The sequence below is a fragment of the Sphaerodactylus townsendi genome, linkage group LG04 (genome assembly GCF_021028975.2).
Source record: "Sphaerodactylus townsendi isolate TG3544 linkage group LG04, MPM_Stown_v2.3, whole genome shotgun sequence".
Lineage (NCBI taxonomy): Eukaryota > Metazoa > Chordata > Lepidosauria > Squamata > Sphaerodactylidae > Sphaerodactylus > Sphaerodactylus townsendi.
In genome coordinates, this window is record NC_059428.1 from 12,769,856 (window position 1) to 12,775,661 (window position 5,806).

Below are 5,806 nucleotides of genomic sequence, written 5' to 3' on the forward strand. Positions count from 1 at the left end.
TTGGGTGGGTGGGTTGTGGGAATCTGTAGTTGCTGCTTGTCAAAAGACAGCATGGTGTAGTGGTTAAGAGCAGGTAGATTCCAATCTGGTGAACCAGGTTTGATTCCCCGCTCTGCCACTTGAGCTGTGGAGGCTTATCTGGTGGACTAGATTCACTTGTGCACTCCAAAACATGCCAGCTGGGTGACCTTGGGTCAGTCACAGTTCTTCCGGATTATCTCAACCCCACCTGCCTCACAAGGTGTCTGTTGTGGGGAGAGGAAGGGAAAGGAGCTTGTAAGCCACCTTGAGTCTCCTTACAAGAGATAAAGGTGGGGTATAACTCCAAAACCACATGGAAGAACCATTCACAGATCCTCCTGCTTTCTCTCTAGCTTGGCCTTGGGCTAGGTCAAGGGTAGGGAACCTGCGGCTCTCCAGATGTTCAGGAACTACAATTCCCATCAGCCCCTACCAGCATGGCCAATTGGCCATGCTGACAGAGGCTGATGGGAATTGTAGTTCATGAACATCTGGAGAGCCGCAGGTTCCCTACCCCTGGGCTAGGTGATCTATGGTGCGATAACATGCGAACCTCATGAGCTGTCCTTGGTGCTGAAGCAGAACCCAGAATGTTCAGGCTTCTCACTCCTTTGTGCTCTACAGTGCCTTTTCGGTTAAAAAGGTGCCCGTGTCAGAATCATAAAGCTGAATGGATTTTACTGCGCGGAATAGCAAAATCCACTTGTAAACTATTGCGAAAGTGGATTGAAAGTGCATTATTCTGCATGTGTGGAAGGGACCTTTGTTTCACTCAATGGCTTATTCAAGGGACCTGTAATATCTCCTTATTTTCCTCTAATTTATATTTCCAGACGAAGGTCACAGTTGATCTTGTTCACAATCCGTGCCTATAATCCTCTATCTGATATATAGTTTGGAATTTCCATACATTGATAACATAATACCTTATCTGGGAACCGGCTACCTAGAAACAGTCTTCTTAATGCTATTGTTCATCCAGTTTAGCAAATGTCATCAGAGTGCACATGCAGGCATGCAGGACGGGAGATTATTCCAGAGTATACCGAGAAATGGTGCACTCTGGTGCTGGTTTTGCCAGCAATAAGTTCTTAATTTTTTTTAGGTTAGCTTACTAACCCAACCAATTTATTCAGCTGAAAAGACAAACAGAAGATCCTCACACGTGCTTCTAAGTGCCCTCTCCCCCCTCAAAAGTTGTTTCTCTGATACAAACGACCTACTTAGAAATATTGCTCCTTATTTAAGCCCTTCCTGTACTTTAGGACACCATGCAAACAGCGCATGTCAAAGTCAGTGTAGCCTCACGGTGAAGGTGATTAATCAGGACTGGAAAGGTCCGGGTTCAAATCCCAACTCTGCCATGAAACTCACTGAAGGAGAATGAGGGAGAATGACGCTCAGACTGGCCTACATCACAGGATTGTTTTTAGGATAAATGGGGGAAGAGAGAAATATGTACACAGGCCCTGAGCTCCCTTGAGAAAGGTTGGTATAAAACGGTCATAAGAAGAGTTGGATTTATATCCCCCATTTCTCTCCTGTTAGGAGACTCAAAGGGGTTTACAAACTCTTTTCCCTTTCCCCCTCACAACAAACACCTTGTGAGACAGGTGTGGCTGAGAGAGCTCCAAAGAGCTGTGACTAGCCCAAGGTCACCCAGCTGGCATGTGTTGGAGTGCACAAGTGAATCTAGTCCACCGGATAAGCCTCCAAAGCTCAAGTGGCAGAGCGGGGAATCAAACCTGGTTCTCCAGATTAGTGTGCACCTGCTCTTAACCACTACACCTCTCTGGCTCTCATAGGGAGTTGGAATACATTTCCATATTGCAAAAAAAAAAATCCGTGCCTGTGAAAAGCTGCCACTTTGGGCTTCATCTCTCCAAACATATTAAAACCCACGGCAAGCAAATGTATCTTTTTGCTGATATCCAACTCCCCCTGGCTCTGGTTCAGCAAACTGATTAACGGCAATTGCCCCTGGAAGAGGGCCGCGTGGCGTAATGTGAACTTTCGCTGGGGACGGATGTGGAAGAATGCCTTTATTATCATTATCCGCGCTTGATTAACTTGGCGTGTGCTCTCTCTCTCCCCCCTGAAATTGCCAGAGGACGGCTGGAGCCCTAATTGGATGATTGCTTCGATTCCGTTTGACTGATGAGACACAAAACTTCATTTGGCGCCGACAAGACCGGGCCAAAACAGCTCATCTCTCTCTCTCGCACGCGAGCCGGGTACGAACCAAAAACGAACGTACCCAGGCCCGGGTCCAAGTGGGACCGCAAGCAATGCTGACTGTGCAGTCCAGGAGAACGGCCAAGGAGGGGTGTGTTGGTTGGCATGTCGAAGGGGATGAAAATGCGTGCTTCCCACCCACACTGGAGGCCTCTTCCCCGAAGCCACGTGCCACGCAGAAATGCACATCTGCCTTTGGCCTCTGCCAGAGGTTTCCAAACTAACATTCGTGCTTTGCCTCCCTTATAACAGAAAGTGCCTTTCTTTGTTTCCTACAGATGGATAATTTATGTTTGTTTATCACAAAAAAGATTTTTTCATAAAACTGCAAAGATTGTCATGCCCTTATATAAAGCCGTGGTGCAACCGCACTTGGAGTACTGTGTTTAGTTCTGGTCGCCACATCTCAAAAAGGATATCAAAGAGATAGAAAAAGTACAGAGAAGGGCAACGAGGATGATTGAGGGACTGGAGCAGCTTATTATTTATTTATTTATTATTTATATTTATATACCGTACTCCCCGAACCTTCCTTATGAGGAGAGGCTGCAGCGTTTGGGACTCTTTAGTTTGGAGAGAAGGCGTCTGAGGGGGGATATGATTGAAGTCTATAAAATTATGCATGGGGTAGAAAATGTTGACAGAGAGAAATTTTTCTCTCTTTCTCACAATACTAGAACCAGGGGGCATTCATTGAAAATGCTGGGGGGAAGAATTAGGACTAACAAAAGGAAACATTTCTTCACGCAACGTGTGATTGGTGTTTGGAATATGCTGCCACAGGAGGTGGTGATGGCCACTAACCTGGATAGCTTTAACAGATTTATGGAGGAGAAGTCGATCTATGGCTACCAATCTTGATCCTCTTTGATCTGAGATTGCAAATGCCTTAACAGACCAGGTGATCGGGAGCAACAGCCGCAGAAGGCCATTGCTTTCACCTCCTGCATGTGAGCTCCCAAAGGCACCTGGTGGGCCACTGCGAGTAGCAGAGAGCTGGACTAGATGAACTCTGGTCTGATCCAGCTGGCTTGTTCTTATGTTCTTATGTTCATGTGCACAACTGTGTCTAATTTAGCGACACTGAGGAATTTTTATTTATCTACTTCCTTTGTACCCCACCTTTTCTCTCCTTTAAGGAGACTCAAGGTGGCTGACAAGCTCCTTTCCCTTCCTCTCCCCACAACAGACACCTTGTGAAGTAAGTGGGACTGAGAGAGTTCCGAGACAACTGTGACAAGTCCAAAGTCATCCAGCAGGAATGTAGGAGGGCATCTGGTTCACCAGATAAGCCTCTGCCACTCAGGTGGAGGAGTGGGAAATCAAACCCGGTTCTCCAGATTAGGATCCACCCGCTCTTAACCACTGCACCTCAGAGCCCCTCATACTCTCTCTGCTCAACTCCCATCCCTTGCCCTTAGGATGAGAGTTAGCGTGCGTCCTGTTTCTCTAGTTTCCAGCCCTTTTTCAACCCTAGGCAGCAAGCCCAGTAGAGCCTCCTGAACTCTTCTGAATGTTTGGGAGCCCATCTTCTTATGCACTGCAGTGAGGGAAAACAACAGGCTCATGCGGAAGGAAGGGAAGGAAAGAAGAGTCTCATCCTTTCATGGAAGGCAGGAAAAGGGGGAGGTGCTGAGGCTCTGTGGCAAGTAGAAGGTCGCAGGTTCAATTCTCAGCATCTCCAGTTAAAACGACCAGGTAGGAAGTGGTATGACGGACTCAGAGGTGTAGTTGGGCCCTACTGCACCCGGTGTGCACTCTGTGTTTTCTGCCCCCCACCCCCTTCCCTTTACCTCAGTTCAGCCTGGAAAAGCGGGCTGTTCGCTTCAGGCTGAAAACGGCCTGGTGGGAACTACGCTTTTCATTAGACCTTGGGGCTTGCAAGGTCTCCTGGGAAGTGTAGTTCCCACCAGGCCATTTTCTGCCTGGAGGGAACAGGCTGCTTCTCCAGCCTGCACTGTTTCACTAAAGTAAGTGAGGGGGGGACTGTGGGGGTGATTTTCTAACCCCCCAGTCATGCGCCCGGTGCAGCGTGCACCCTGCACCCCCTAGTAGCTCTGCCTCTGGACAGACTGCTCCTTAAGACTCTAGAGAGCCACAGGGAGGGGGCATGGCTCAGTGGTAGAGCATCTGCTTGGAATGCAGAACGTCCCAGGTTCAATTATCAGTATCTCCAGTTAAAACAACCAGGTAGGAAATGGTATGACGGACTCAGAGGTGTAGTTGGGCCCTACTGCGCCCGGTGCGCACTCTGTGTTTTCTGCCCCCCACCCCCTTCCCTTTACCTCAGTTCAGCCTGGAAAAGTGGCCTGTTCGCTTCAGGCTGAAAATGGCCTGGTGGGAACTACACTTCCCAAGAGACCTTGGGGCTTGCAAGGTCTCCTGGGAAGTGTAGTTCCCACCAGGCCATTTTCAGCCTGAAGGGAACAGGCTGCTTCTCCAGCCTGCACTGTTTCACTAAAGTAAGTGGGGGGGGGCACCGTGGGGGTGATTTTCTAACCCCCCAGTCATGGACCCGGTGCAGCGTGCACCCCCACCCCCTGGTAGCTCCGCCTCTGGATAGACTGCTCCTTAAGACCCTAGAGAGCCACAGGGAAGGGACATGGCTCAGTGGTAGAGCATCTGCTTGGAATGCAGAAGGTCCCAGGTTCAATCCCTGGCATCTAAAAGGATCAGGAGGGAGATGATGTGAAGGACCTCAACCTGGAGGTCCCTGGAGAGCTGTCGCCAGTCTAAGACAACACTGGCCTGGCTAGACCAAGAGTCTGATTTGGCGTTCGACAGCTTCACACGCTTGTGTGGGAAAGCGGCAAAGGGCTACCACTTGGGCAAGGCACAAAATATATCTTGGCTGCTGGTGACTCCAGCCATTGAGGAGACCTCTTCCTAGTAGGGTTGCCAACCTCTAGGTGGGACCTGGGGATCTCCCAGAATTCAAATTGATCTCCAGATGGTAGAGAGCACTTCCACAGCAGAAAATGGCTGGTTTGGATGGCAGATTCTATGGCAGTGTTTCCCAAACTTTTTGAAGTCACGGTACCCTTGACAGTGGCCCAGAACTACCACTTGGAAGGCCAGAAGGGGCCCAGGTCTACTGCTCGGAAGGCCAGAGGGGCCCAGGTCTACCACTCAAAAAAAAAAGGGCAGAAGTGGCCCAGGTCTACCACTTGGAAGGCCAGAAGGGGCCCAGGTCTACCACTCAGAAGGGCGGAAGGGGGCCCAGGTCTACTGCTTGGAAGGCCGGAGGGGCCCAGGTCTACCACTCAGAAGGGCGGAAGGGGCCCAGGTCTACTGCTTGGAAGGCCGGAGGGGCCCAGGTCCACCACTTGGAAGGCCAGAAGGGGTCCAGGTCTACCACTCAGAAGGGCGGAAGGGGCCCAGGTCTACTGCTTGGAAGGCCAGAAGGGGCCCAGGTCTACCACTCAGAAGGGTGGAAGGGGGCCCAGGTTTACTGCTTGGAAGGCCGGAGGGGCCTAGGTCTACCACTCAGAAGGGCGGAAAGGGGCCCAGGTCTACTGCTTGGAAGGCCAGAAGGGGCCCAGGTCTACCA